The sequence below is a fragment of the Girardinichthys multiradiatus genome, chromosome 15, assembly GCF_021462225.1.
Source record: "Girardinichthys multiradiatus isolate DD_20200921_A chromosome 15, DD_fGirMul_XY1, whole genome shotgun sequence".
In the NCBI taxonomy this organism is placed as follows: domain Eukaryota; kingdom Metazoa; phylum Chordata; class Actinopteri; order Cyprinodontiformes; family Goodeidae; genus Girardinichthys; species Girardinichthys multiradiatus.
In genome coordinates, this window is record NC_061808.1 from 2,778,618 (window position 1) to 2,791,991 (window position 13,374).

The 13,374-nt window shown below is 39.1% G+C and overlaps 12 non-coding genes across 12 annotated transcripts; all 12 read left to right on the top strand.

Moving 5' to 3' along the window:
• The first annotated feature begins 692 nt into the window (after positions 1-692).
• On the top strand, positions 693-764 carry trnaw-cca. Its single transcript has one exon. It is a non-coding gene; the product is annotated as a tRNA-Trp (tRNA).
• Positions 765-1,790: 1,026 nt separating this feature from the next.
• Positions 1,791-1,862, top strand: trnaw-cca. Its single transcript has one exon. It is a non-coding gene; the product is annotated as a tRNA-Trp (tRNA).
• A 1,789-nt stretch (positions 1,863-3,651) lies between these two features.
• On the top strand, positions 3,652-3,723 carry trnaw-cca. The gene has a single exon. It is a non-coding gene; the product is annotated as a tRNA-Trp (tRNA).
• A 1,027-nt stretch (positions 3,724-4,750) lies between these two features.
• On the top strand, positions 4,751-4,822 carry trnaw-cca. Its single transcript has one exon. It is a non-coding gene; the product is annotated as a tRNA-Trp (tRNA).
• A 1,040-nt stretch (positions 4,823-5,862) lies between these two features.
• Positions 5,863-5,934, top strand: trnaw-cca. Its single transcript has one exon. It is a non-coding gene; the product is annotated as a tRNA-Trp (tRNA).
• Positions 5,935-6,960: 1,026 nt separating this feature from the next.
• On the top strand, positions 6,961-7,032 carry trnaw-cca. Its single transcript has one exon. It is a non-coding gene; the product is annotated as a tRNA-Trp (tRNA).
• Positions 7,033-8,057: 1,025 nt separating this feature from the next.
• On the top strand, positions 8,058-8,129 carry trnaw-cca. Its single transcript has one exon. It is a non-coding gene; the product is annotated as a tRNA-Trp (tRNA).
• Positions 8,130-9,154: 1,025 nt separating this feature from the next.
• Positions 9,155-9,226, top strand: trnaw-cca. The gene has a single exon. It is a non-coding gene; the product is annotated as a tRNA-Trp (tRNA).
• A 1,040-nt stretch (positions 9,227-10,266) lies between these two features.
• trnaw-cca lies at positions 10,267-10,338 on the top strand. The gene has a single exon. It is a non-coding gene; the product is annotated as a tRNA-Trp (tRNA).
• Positions 10,339-11,364: 1,026 nt separating this feature from the next.
• On the top strand, positions 11,365-11,436 carry trnaw-cca. The gene has a single exon. It is a non-coding gene; the product is annotated as a tRNA-Trp (tRNA).
• Positions 11,437-11,713: 277 nt separating this feature from the next.
• On the top strand, positions 11,714-11,785 carry trnaw-cca. The gene has a single exon. It is a non-coding gene; the product is annotated as a tRNA-Trp (tRNA).
• A 1,040-nt stretch (positions 11,786-12,825) lies between these two features.
• Positions 12,826-12,897, top strand: trnaw-cca. Its single transcript has one exon. It is a non-coding gene; the product is annotated as a tRNA-Trp (tRNA).
• Positions 12,898-13,374: the final 477 nt, after the last annotated feature.

A 13,374-nucleotide genomic window follows, 5' to 3' on the forward strand; every position in this document is an offset into this window, starting at 1 on the left:
AATCATGTCTAAGTAAATGAAAATATATTCTGAAAGGCTGTGTTGTGAAGCAGATGCATTCTCATAACATTAATGATGTTTAGATTGGTCTTTCTGTGTAGTCTAACTTTTTCTTTCATCACAATGCATTGCAAACAGAAATGTAATTATTTAGTCATGTAAATGAAGGAACCTTAGATTTTCTTTAATGTAGCTAAACCTTGCAGTTGTCATAGACTTGACTGCTTGTTTAACCAAACCTTTATCATCTGCAAACCAAAGACATCTTCACAGAACTTTGGCTCACCTTTTTTGCTTGAATTGATCTTATTGCTTTTGATTGAAAACCCCAAGCCACACACATTGATTCAAACACATGGCTCTAGATGAGCACATGAGGCTCGATCCAACATTTCCATGTTGGTGAGGGGCCCTAGGCCCCACTCGGCCATCTTCAGCACTAGAAGCTATCAGCTGCTGGACAGACGAAACCAACTTTTTGGTTGATCAGTCTTTGTACTCATGCTTTTATTTATTCAGTCTGTTTGATAGGGAATCTGAATTCTAATGTCATCTAAATGAGGGACATTATGCCAGATGTAGCCTTTGTTTTTGATATGTACACTTTAGTTCCAATTTACTATTTGTCCAAGTTGTTGTGGTATTTGCCTCTAACAGGAACTATACATGAAGCCTTGAAGGAAGGTTTTGTGGACTCTGTGGCGCAATGGTAGCGCGTCTGACTCCAGATCAGAAGGATGCGTGTTCAAATCACGTCAGAGTCAGCAAAGAGTCCTTGCTTGAAGTTCAATTTGTAGGTTCTTGATATGATCTAAATAAAATACTCTTAGTTAATGTATAATTTAACCTCATGCTTTTATTTACTCAGTCTGTCGCAAAGGTAATCTGTATTCTTCTGTCGTCTAAATGAGGGACACCAGGCCAGATATAGCTTTTGTTTTTTAAAATTTACACAATAGGCACGGTTTGCTATTTGAACTCTTATGCGGGTAATTTGCCTCTAACAGGAGCTACACCTGAGGCCTTGAAATAGTGCAACACAGACTCTGTGGCGCAATGGGAGCATGTTTTACTCCAGATTAGAAGGTCGTGTCTTCAAATCATATCTAAGTAAATAAAAATATATTCTGAAAGGCTGTGTTGTGAAGCAGATGTATTCTCATAACATTAATCATGTTTAGATTGGTCTTTCTGTGTAGTCTAACTTTTTCTTTCATCACAATGCATTGCAAACAGAAATGTAATTATTTAGTCATGTAAATGAAGGAACCTTAGATTTTCTTTAATGTAGCTAAACCTTGCAGTTGTCATAGAGTTGACTGCTTGTTTAACCAAACCTTTATCATCTGCAAACCAAAGACATCTTCACAGAACTTTGGCTCACCTTTTTTGCTTGAATTGATCTTATTGCTTTTGATTGAAAACCCCAAGCCACACACATTGATTCAAACACATGGCTCTAGATGAGCACATGAGGCTCGATCCAACATTTCCATGTTGGTGAGGGACCCTAGGCCCCACTCGGCCATCTTCAGCACTAGAAGCTATCAGCTGCTGGACAGACGAAACCAACTTTTTGGTTGATCAGTCTTTGTACTCATGCTTTTATTTATTCAGTCTGTTTGATAGGGAATCTGAATTCTAATGTCATCTAAATGAGGGACATTATGCCAGATGTAGCCTTTGTTTTTGACATGTACACTTTAGTTCCAATTTACTATTTGTCCAAGTTGTTGTGGTATTTGCCTCTAACAGGAACTATACATGAAGCCTTGAAGGAAGGTTTTGTGGACTCTGTGGCGCAATGGTAGCGCGTCTGACTCCAGATCAGAAGGATGCGTGTTCAAATCACGTCAGAGTCAGCAAAGAGTCCTTGCTTGAAGTCCAATTTGTAGGTTCTTGATATGATCTAAATGAAATACTCTTAGTTAAAGTATAATTTGACCTCATGCTTTTATTTACTCAGTCTGTTGCAAAGGTAATCTGTGTTCTTCTGTCGTCTAAATGAGGGACACCAGGCCAGATATGGCTTTTGTTTTTTAAAATTTACACAATAGGCACGGTTTGCTATTTGAACTCTTATGCGGGTAATTTGCCTCTAACAGGAGCTACACCTGAGGCCTTGAAATAGTGCAACACAGACTCTGTGGTGCAACGGGAGCGTGTTTTACTCCAGATTAGAAGGTCGTGTCTTCAAATCATGTCTAAGTAAATAAAAATATATTCTGAAAGGCTGTGTTGTGAAGCAGATGTATTCTCATAACATTAATGATGTTTAGATTGGTCTTTCTGTGTAGTCTAACTTTTTCTTTCATCACAATGCATTGCAAACAGAAATGTAATTATTTAGTCATGTAAATGAAGGAACCTTAGATTTTCTTTAATGTAGCTAAACCTTGCAGTTGTCATAGACTTGACTGCTCGTTTAACCAAACCTTTATCATCTGCAAACCAAAGACATCTTCACAGAACTTTGACTCACCTTTTTTGCTTGAATTGATCTTATTGCTTTTGATTGAAAACCCCAAGCCACACACATTGATTCAAACACATGGCTCTAGATGAGCACATGAGGCTCGATCCAACATTTCCATGTTGGTGAGGGGCCCTAGGCCCCACTCGGCCATCTTCAGCACTAGAAGCTATCAGCTGCTGGACAGACGAAACCAACGTTTTGGTTGATCAGTCTTTGTACTCATGCTTTTATTTATTCAGTCTGTTGCAAAGGTAATCTGTATTCTTCTGTCGTCTAAATGAGGGACACCAGGCCAGATATAGCTTTTGTTTTTTTAAATTTACACAATAGGCACGGTTTGCTATTTGAACTCTTATGCGGGTAATTTGCCTCTAACAGGAGCTACACCTGAGGCCTTGAAATAGTGCAACACAGACTCTGTGGCGCAATGGGAGCGTGTTTTACTCCAGATTAGAAGGTCGTGTCTTCAAATCATGTCTAAGTAAATAAAAATATATTCTGAAAGGCTGTGTTGTGAAGCAGATGTATTCTCATAACATTAATCATGTTTAGATTGGTCTTTCTGTGTAGTCTAACTTTTTCTTTCATCACAATGCATTGCAAACAGAAATGTAATTATTTAGTCATGTAAATGAAGGAACCTTAGATTTTCTTTAATGTAGCTAAACCTTGCAGTTGTCATAGACTTGACTGCTTGTTTAACCAAACCTTTATCATCTGCAAACCAAAGACATCTTCACAGAACTTTGACTCATCTTTTTTGCTTGAATTGATCTTATGGCTTTTGACATTTAGGTATTGATTGAAAACCCCAAGCCACACACATTGATTCAAACACATGGCTCTAGATGAGCACATGAGGCTCGATCCAACATTTCCATGTTGGTGAGGGGCCCTAGGCCCCACTCGGCCATCTTCAGCACTAGAAGCTATCAGCTGCTGGACAGACGAAACCAACTTTTTGGTTGATCAGTCTTTGTACTCATGCTTTTATTTATTCAGTCTGTTTGATAGGGAATCTGAATTCTAATGTCATCTAAATGAGGGACATTATGCCAGATGTAGCCTTTGTTTTTGATATGTACACTTTAGTCACAATTTACTATTTGTCCAAGTTGTTGTGGTATTTGCCTCTAAAAGGAACTATACATGAAGCCTTGAAGGAAGGTTTTGTGGACTCTGTGGCGCAATGGTAGCGCGTCTGACTCCAGATCAGAAGGATGCGTGTTCAAATCACGTCAGAGTCAGCAAAGAGTCCCTGCTTGAAGTTCAATTTGTAGGTTCTTGATATGATCTAAATAAAATACTCTTAGTTAATGTATAATTTAACCTCATGCTTTTATTTACTCAGTCTGTTGCAAAGGTAATCTGTATTCTTCTGTCGTCTAAATGAGGGACACAAGGCAAGATATGGCTTTTGTTTTTTAAAATTTACACAATAGGTTACGGTTTGCTATTTGAACTCTTATGCGGGTAATTTGCCTCTAACAGGAGCTACACCTGAGGCCTTGAAATAGTGCAACACAGACTCTGTGGCGCAATGGGAGCATGTTTTACTCCAGATTAGAAGGTCGTGTGTTCAAATCATGTCTAAGTAAATAAAAATATATTCTGAAAGGCTGTGTTGTGAAGCAGATGTATTCTCATAACATTAATCATGTTTAGATTGGTCTTTCTGTGTAGTCTAACTTTTTCTTTCATCACATTGCATTGCAAAAAGAAATGTAATTATTTAGTCATGTAAATGAAGGAACCTTAGATTTTCTTTAATGTAGCTAAACCTTGCAGTTGTCATAGACTTGACTGCTTGTTTAACCAAACCTTTATCATCTGCAAACCAAAGACATCTTCACAGAACTTTGGCTCACCTTTTTTGCTTGAATTGATCTTATTGCTTTTGATTGAAAACCCCAAGCCACACACATTGATTCAAACACATGGCTCTAGATGAGCACATGAGGCTCGATCCAACATTTCCATGTTGGTGAGGGGCCCTAGGCCCCACTCGGCCATCTTCAGCACTAGAAGCTATCAGCTGCTGGACAGACGAAACCAACTTTTTGGTTGATCAGTCTTTGTACTCATGCTTTTATTTATTCAGTCTGTTTCATAGGGAATCTGAATTCTAATGTCATCTAAATGAGGGACATTATGCCAGATGTAGCCTTTGTTTTTGATATGTACACTTTAGTCACAATTTACTATTTGTCCAAGTTGTTGTGGTATTTGCCTCTAAAAGGAACTATACATGAAGCCTTGAAGGAAGGTTTTGTGGACTCTGTGGCGCAATGGTAGCGCGTCTGACTCCAGATCAGAAGGATGCGTGTTCAAATCATGTCAGAGTCAACAAAGAGTCCTTGCTTGAAGTTCAATTTGTAGGTTCTTGATATGATCTAAATGAAATACTCTTAGTTAATGTACAATTTATCCTCATGCTTTTATTTACTCAGTCTGTTGCAAAGGTAATCTGTATTCTTCTGTTGTCTAAATGAGGGACACCAGGCCAGATATGGCTTTTGTTTTTTTAAATTTACACAATAGGCACGGTTTGCTATTTGAACTCTTATGCGGGTAATTTGCCTCTAACAGGAGCTACACCTGAGGCCTTGAAATAGTGCAACACAGACTCTGTGGCGCAATGGGAGCGTGTTTTACTCCAGATTAGAAGGTCGTGTCTTCAAATCATGTCTAAGTAAATAAAAATATATTCTGAAAGGCTGTGTTGTGAAGCAGATGTATTCTCATAACATTAATCATGTTTAGATTGGTCTTTCTGTGTAGTCTAACTTTTTCTTTCATCACAATGCATTGCAAACAGAAATGTAATTATTTAGTCATGTAAATGAAGGAACCTTAGATTTTCTTTAATGTAGCTAAACCTTGCAGTTGTCATAGACTTGACTGCTTGTTTAACCAAACCTTTATCATCTGCAAACCAAAGACATCTTCACAGAACTTTGACTCATCTTTTTTGCTTGAATTGATCTTATGGCTTTTGACATTTAGGTATTGATTGAAAACCCCAAGCCACACACATTGATTCAAACACATGGCTCTAGATGAGCACATGAGGCTCGATCCAACATTTCCATGTTGGTGAGGGGCCCTAGGCCCCACTCGGCCATCTTCAGCACTAGAAGCTATCAGCTGCTGGACAGACGAAACCAACTTTTTGGTTGATCAGTCTTTGTACTCATGCTTTTATTTATTCAGTCTGTTTGATAGGGAATCTGAATTCTAATGTCATCTAAATGAGGGACATTATGCCAGATGTAGCCTTTGTTTTTGATATGTACACTTTAGTCACAATTTACTATTTGTCCAAGTTGTTGTGGTATTTGCCTCTAAAAGGAACTATACATGAAGCCTTGAAGGAAGGTTTTGTGGACTCTGTGGCGCAATGGTAGCGCGTCTGACTCCAGATCAGAAGGATGCGTGTTCAAATCACGTCAGAGTCAGCAAAGAGTCCTTGCTTGAAGTTCAATTTGTAGGTTCTTGATATGATCTAAATGAAATACTCTTAGTTCATGTATAATTTGACCTCATGCTTTTATTTACTCAGTCTGTTGCAAAGGTAATCTGTATTCTTCTGTCGTCTAAATGAGGGACACAAGGCCAGATATGGCTTTTGTTTTTTAAAATTTACACAATAGGCACGGTTTGCTATTTGAACTCTTATGCGGGTAATTTGCCTCTAACAGGAGCTACACCTGAGGCCTTGAAATAGTGCAACACAGACTCTGTGGCGCAATGGGAGCGTGTTTTACTCCAGATTAGAAGGTCGTGTCTTCAAATCATGTCTAAGTAAATAAAAATATATTCTGAAAGGCTGTGTTGTGAAGCAGATGTATTCTCATAACATTAATCATGTTTAGATTGGTCTTTCTGTGTAGTCTAACTTTTTCTTTCATCACAATGCATTGCAAACAGAAATGTAATTATTTAGTCATGTAAATGAAGGAACCTTAGATTTTCTTTAATGTAGCTAAACCTTGCAGTTGTCATGGACTTGACTGCTTGTTTAACCAAACCTTTATCATCTGCAAACCAAAGACATCTTCACAGAACTTTGGCTCACCTTTTTTGCTTGAATTGATCTTATTGCTTTTGATTGAAAACCCCAAGCCACACACATTGATTCAAACACATGGCTCTAGATGAGCACATGAGGCTCGATCCAACATTTCCATGTTGGTGAGGGGCCCTAGGCCCCACTCGGCCATCTTCAGCACTAGAAGCTATCAGCTGCTGGACAGACGAAACCAACTTTTTGGTTGATCAGTCTTTGTACTCATGCTTTTATTTATTCAGTCTGTTTCATAGGGAATCTGAATTCTAATGTCATCTAAATGAGGGACATTATGCCAGATGTAGCCTTTGTTTTTGATATGTACACTTTAGTTCCAATTTACTATTTGTCCAAGTTGTTGTGGTATTTGCCTCTAAAAGGAACTATACATGAAGCCTTGAAGGAAGGTTTTGTGGACTCTGTGGCGCAATGGTAGCACGTCTGACTCCAGATCAGAAGGATGTGTGTTCAAATCACGTCAGAGTCAACAAAGAGTCCTTGCTTGAAGTTCAATTTGTAGGTTCTTGATATGATCTAAATGAAATACTCTTAGTTCATGTATAATTTGACCTCATGCTTTTATTTACTCAGTCTGTTGCAAGGGTAATCTGTATTCTTCTGTCGTCTAAATGAGGGACACCAGGCCAGATATGGCTTTTGTTTTTTTAAATTTACACAATAGGCACGGTTTGCTATTTGAACTCTTATGCGGGTAATTTGCCTCTAACAGGTCTACACCTGAGGCCTTGAAATAGTGCAACACAGACTCTGTGGTGCAACGGGAGCGTGTTTTACTCCAGATTAGAAGGTCGTGTCTTCAAATCATGTCTAAGTAAATAAAAATATATTCTGAAAGGCTGTGTTGTGAAGCAGATGTATTCTCATAACATTAATCATGTTTAGATTGGTCTTTCTGTGTAGTCTAACTTTTTCTTTCATCACAATGCATTGCAAACAGAAATGTAATTATTTAGTCATGTAAATGAAGGAACCTTAGATTTTCTTTAATGTAGCTAAACCTTGCAGTTGTCATAGACTTGACTGCTTGTTTAACCAAACCTTTATCATCTGCAAACCAAAGACATCTTCACAGAACTTTGGCTCACCTTTTTTGCTTGAATTGATCTTATTGCTTTTGATTGAAAACCCCAAGCCACACACATTGATTCAAACACATGGCTCTAGATGAGCACATGAGGCTCGATCCAACATTTCCATGTTGGTGAGGGGCCCTAGGCCCCACTCGGCCATCTTCAGCACTAGAAGCTATCAGCTGCTGGACAGATGAAACCAACGTTTTGGTTGATCAGTCTTTGTACTCATGCTTTTATTTATTCAGTCTGTTTCATAGGGAATCTGAATTCTAATGTCATCTAAATGAGGGACATTATGCCAGATGTAGCCTTTGTTTTTGATATGTACACTTTAGTCACAATTTACTATTTGTCCAAGTTGTTGTGGTATTTGCCTCTAAAAGGAACTATACATGAAGCCTTGAAGAAAGGTTTTGTGGACTCTGTGGCGCAATGGTAGCGCGTTTGACTCCAGATCAGAAGGATGTGTGTTCAAATCACGTCAGAGTCAACAAAGAGTCCTTGCTTGAAGTTCAATTTGTAGGTTCTTGATATGATCTAAATAAAATACTCTTAGTTAATGTACAATTTAACCTCATGCTTTTATTTACTCAGTCTGTTGCAAAGGTAATCTGTATTCTTCTGTCGTCTAAATGAGGGACACCAGGCCAGATATAGCTTTTGTTTTTAAAATTTACACAATAGGCACGGTTTGCTATTCGAACTCTTATGCGGGTAATTTGCCTCTAACAGGAACCACACCTGAGGCCTTGAAATAGTGCAACACAGACTCTGTGGCGCAATGGGAGCATGTTTTACTCCAGATTAGAAGGTCGTGTCTTCAAATCATGTCTAAGTAAATAAAAATATATTCTGAAAGGCTGTGTTGTGAAGCAGATGTATTCTCATAACATTAATCATGTTTAGATTGGTCTTTCTGTGTAGTCTAACTTTTTCTTTCATCACAATGCATTGCAAACAGAAATGTAATTATTTAGTCATGTAAATGAAGGAACCTTAGATTTTCTTTAATGTAGCTAAACCTTGCAGTTGTCATAGACTTGACTGCTTGTTTAACCAAACCTTTATCATCTGCAAACCAAAGACATCTTCACAGAACTTTGACTCACCTTTTTTGCTTGAATTGATCTTATTGCTTTTGATTGAAAACCCCAAGCCACACACATTGATTCAAACACATGGCTCTAGATGAGCACATGAGGCTCGATCCAACATTTCCATGTTGGTGAGGGACCCTAGGCCCCACTCGGCCATCTTCAGCACTAGAAGCTATCAGCTGCTGGACAGACGAAACCAACGTTTTGGTTGATCAGTCTTTGTACTCATGCTTTTATTTATTCAGTCTGTTTCATAGGGAATCTGAATTCTAATGTCATCTAAATGAGGGACATTATGCCAGATGTAGCCTTTGTTTTTGATATGTACACTTTAGTCACAATTTACTATTTGTCCAAGTTGTTGTGGTATTTGCCTCTAACAGGAACTATACATGAAGCCTTGAAGGAAGGTTTTGTGGACTCTGTGGCGCAATGGTAGCGCGTCTGACTCCAGATCAGAAGGATGCGTGTTCAAATCATGTCAGAGTCAACAAAGAGTCCTTGCTTGAAGTTCAATTTGTAGGTTCTTGATATGATCTAAATGAAATACTCTTAGTTCATGTATAATTTGACCTCATGCTTTTATTTACTCAGTCTGTTGCAAAGGTAATCTGTATTCTTCTGTCGTCTAAATGAGGGACACCAGGCCAGATATAGCTTTTGTTTTTTTAAATTTACACAATAGGCACGGTTTGCTATTTGAACTCTTATGCGGGTAATTTGCCTCTAACAGGACCTACACCTGAGGCCTTGAAATAGTGCAACACAGACTCTGTGGCGCAATGGGAGCATGTTTTACTCCAGATTAGAAGGTCGTGTCTTCAAATCATGTCTAAGTAAATAAAAATATATTCTGAAAGGCTGTGTTGTGAAGCAGATGTATTCTCATAACATTAATCATGTTTAGATTGGTCTTTCTGTGTAGTCTAACTTTTTCTTTCATCACAATGCATTGCAAACAGAAATGTAATTATTTAGTCATGTAAATGAAGGAACCTTAGATTTTCTTTAATGTAGCTAAACCTTGCAGTTGTCATGGACTTGACTGCTTGTTTAACCAAACCTTTATCATCTGCAAACCAAAGACATCTTCACAGAACTTTGACTCACCTTTTTTGCTTGAATTGATCTTATTGCTTTTGACATTTAGGTTTTGATTGAAAACCCCAAGCCACACACATTGATTCAAACACATGGCTCTAGATGAGCACATGAGGCTCGATCCAACATTTCCATGTTGGTGAGGGACCCTAGGCCCCACTTGGCCATCTTCAGCACTAGAAGCTATCAGCTGCTGGACAGACGAAACCAACTTTTTGGTTGATCAGTCTTTGTACTCATGCTTTTATTTATTCAGTCTGTTTCATAGGGAATCTGAATTCTAATGTCATCTAAATGAGGGACATTATGCCAGATGTAGCCTTTGTTTTTGATATGTACACTTTAGTTCCAATTTACTATTTGTCCAAGTTGTTGTGGTATTTGCCTCTAACAGGAACTATACATGAAGCCTTGAAGGAAGGTTTTGTGGACTCTGTGGCGCAATGGTAGCGCGTCTGACTCCAGATCAGAAGGATGCGTGTTCAAATCACGTCAGAGTCAGCAAAGAGTCCTTGCTTGAAGTCCAATTTGTAGGTTCTTGATATGATCTAAATAAAATACTCTTAGTTCATGTACAATTTAACCTCATGCTTTTGTTTACTCAGTCTGTCGCGAAGGTAATCTGTATTCTTCTGTCGTCTAAATGAGGGACACCAGGCCAGATATAGCTTTTGTTTTTTAAAATTTACACAATAGGCACGGTTTGCTATTTGAACTCTTATGCGGGTAATTTGCCTCTAACAGGAGCTACACCTGAGGCCTTGAAATAGTGCAACACAGACTCTGTGGCGCAATGGGAGCATGTTTTACTCCAGATTAGAAGGTCATGTCTTCAAATCATGTCTAAGTAAATAAAAATATTTTCTGAAAGGCTGTGTTGTGAAGCAGATGTATTCTCATAACATTAATCATGTTTAGATTGGTCTTTCTGTGTAGTCTAACTTTTTCTTTCATCACAATGCATTGCAAACAGAAATGTAATTATTTAGTCATGTAAATGAAGGAACCTTAGATTTTCTTTAATGTAGCTAAACCTTGCAGTTGTCATGGACTTGACTGCTTGTTTAACCAAACCTTTATCATCTGCAAACCAAAGACATCTTCACAGAACTTTGACTCACCTTTTTTGCTTGAATTGATCTTATTGCTTTTGATTGAAAACCCCAAGCCACACACATTGATTCAAACACATGGCTCTAGATGAGCACATGAGGCTCAATCCAACATTTCCATGTTGGTGAGGGGCCCTAGGCCCCACTCGGCCATCTTCAGCACTAGAAGCTATCAGCTGCTGGACAGACGAAACCAACGTTTTGGTTGATCAGTCTTTGTACTCATGCTTTTATTTATTCAGTCTGTTTGATAGGGAATCTGAATTCTAATGTTATCTAAATGAGGGACATTATGCCAGATGTAGCCTTTGTTTTTGATATGTACACTTTAGTCACAATTTACTATTTGTCCAAGTTGTTGTGGTATTTGCCTCTAAAAGGAACTATACATGAAGCCTTGAAGGAAAGTTTTGTGGACTCTGTGGCGCAATGGTAGCGCGTCTGACTCCAGATCAGAAGGATGCGTGTTCAAATCACGTCAGAGTCAGCAAAGAGTCCTTGCTTGAAGTTCAATTTGTAGGTTCTTGATATGATCTAAATAAAATACTCTTAGTTAATGTATAATTTAACCTCATGCTTTTATTTACTCAGTCTGTTTCATTGGGAATCTGAATTCTAATGTCATCTAAATGAGGGACATTATGCCAGATGTAGCCTTTGTTTTTGATATGTACACTTTAGTCACAATTTACTATTTGTCCAAGTTGTTGTGGTATTTGCCTCTAAAAGGAACTATACATGAAGCCTTGAAGGAAGGTTTTGTGGACTCTGTGGCGCAATGGTAGCGCGTCTGACTCCAGATCAGAAGGATGCGTGTTCAAATCACGTCAGAGTCAGCAAAGAGTCCTTGCTTGAAGTTCAATTTGTAGGTTCTTGATATGTTCTAAATAAAATACTCTTAGTTAATGTACAATTTAACCTCATGCTTTTATTTACTCAGTCTGTCGCGAAGGTAATCTGTATTCTTTTGTTGTCTAAATGAGGGACACCAGGCCAGATATAGCTTTTGTTTTTTAAAATTTACACAATAGGCACGGTTTGCTATTTGAACTCTTATGCGGGTAATTTGCCTCTAACAGGAGCTACACCTGAGGCCTTGAGATAGTGCAACACAGACTCTGTGGCGCAATGGGAGCGTGTTTTACTCCAGATTAGAAGGTCGTGTGTTCAAATCATATCTAAGTAAATAAAAATATATTCAGAAAGGCTGTGTTGTGAAGCAGATGTATTCTCATAACATTAATCATGTTTAGATTGGTCTTTCTGTGTAGTCTAACTTTTTCTTTCATCACATTGCATTGCAAACAGAAATGTAATTATTTAGTCATGTAAATGAAGGAACCTTAGATTTTCTTTAATGTAGCTAAACCTTGCAGTTGTCATGGACTTGACTGCTTGTTTAACCAAACCTTTATCATCTGCAAACCAAAGACATCTTCACAGAACTTTGGCTCACCTTTTTTGCTTGAATTGATCTTATTGCTTTTGACATTTAGGTTTTGATTGAAAACCCCAAGCCACACACATTGATTCAAACACATGGCTCTAGATGAGCACATGAGGCTCAATCCAACATTTCCATGTTGGTGAGGGGCCCTAGGCCCCACTCGGCCATCTTCAGCACTAGAAGCTATCAGCTGCTGGACAGACGAAACCAACGTTTTGGTTGATCAGTCTTTGTACTCATGCTTTTATTTATTCAGTCTGTTTGATAGGGAATCTGAATTCTAATGTCATCTAAATGAGGGACATTATGCCAGATGTAGCCTTTGTTTTTGATATGTACACTTTAGTCACAATTTACTATTTGTCCAAGTTGTTGTGGTATTTGCCTCTAACAGGAACTATACATGAAGCCTTGAAGGAAGGTTTTGAGGACTCTGTGGCGCAATGGTAGCGCGTCTGACTCCAGATCAGAAGGATGCGTGTTCAAATCATGTCAGAGTCAGCAAAGAGTCCTTGCTTGAAGTTCAATTTGTAGGTTCTTGATATGTTCGTTCGTTCGTCGTCTTCCGCTTATCCAGGACCGGGTCGCGGGGGCAGCAGACTCAGCAGAGATGCCCAGACGTCCCTCTCTCCAGACACCTCCTCCAGTTCCTCCAGGGGGAGCCCAAGGCGTTCCCAGGCCAGCCGAGAGACATAGTCCCTCCAGCGTGTCCTGGGCTGTCCCCTGGGCCTCCTCCTGGTGGGATGTGCCTGGAACACCTCCTGAGGAAGGTGTCCAGGAGGTGTCCGGTATAGATGCCTGAGCCACCTCAACTGGCTCCTCTCAATGTGGAGGAGCAGCGGCTCTACTCCGAGCCCCTCCCGGATGGCCGAGCTCCTCACCCTATCTCCAAGGGAGTGCCTGGCCACCCTACGGAGGAAGCTCATTTCAGCTGCTTGTATCTGTGATCTCGTTCTTTCGGTCATGACCCAAAGTTCA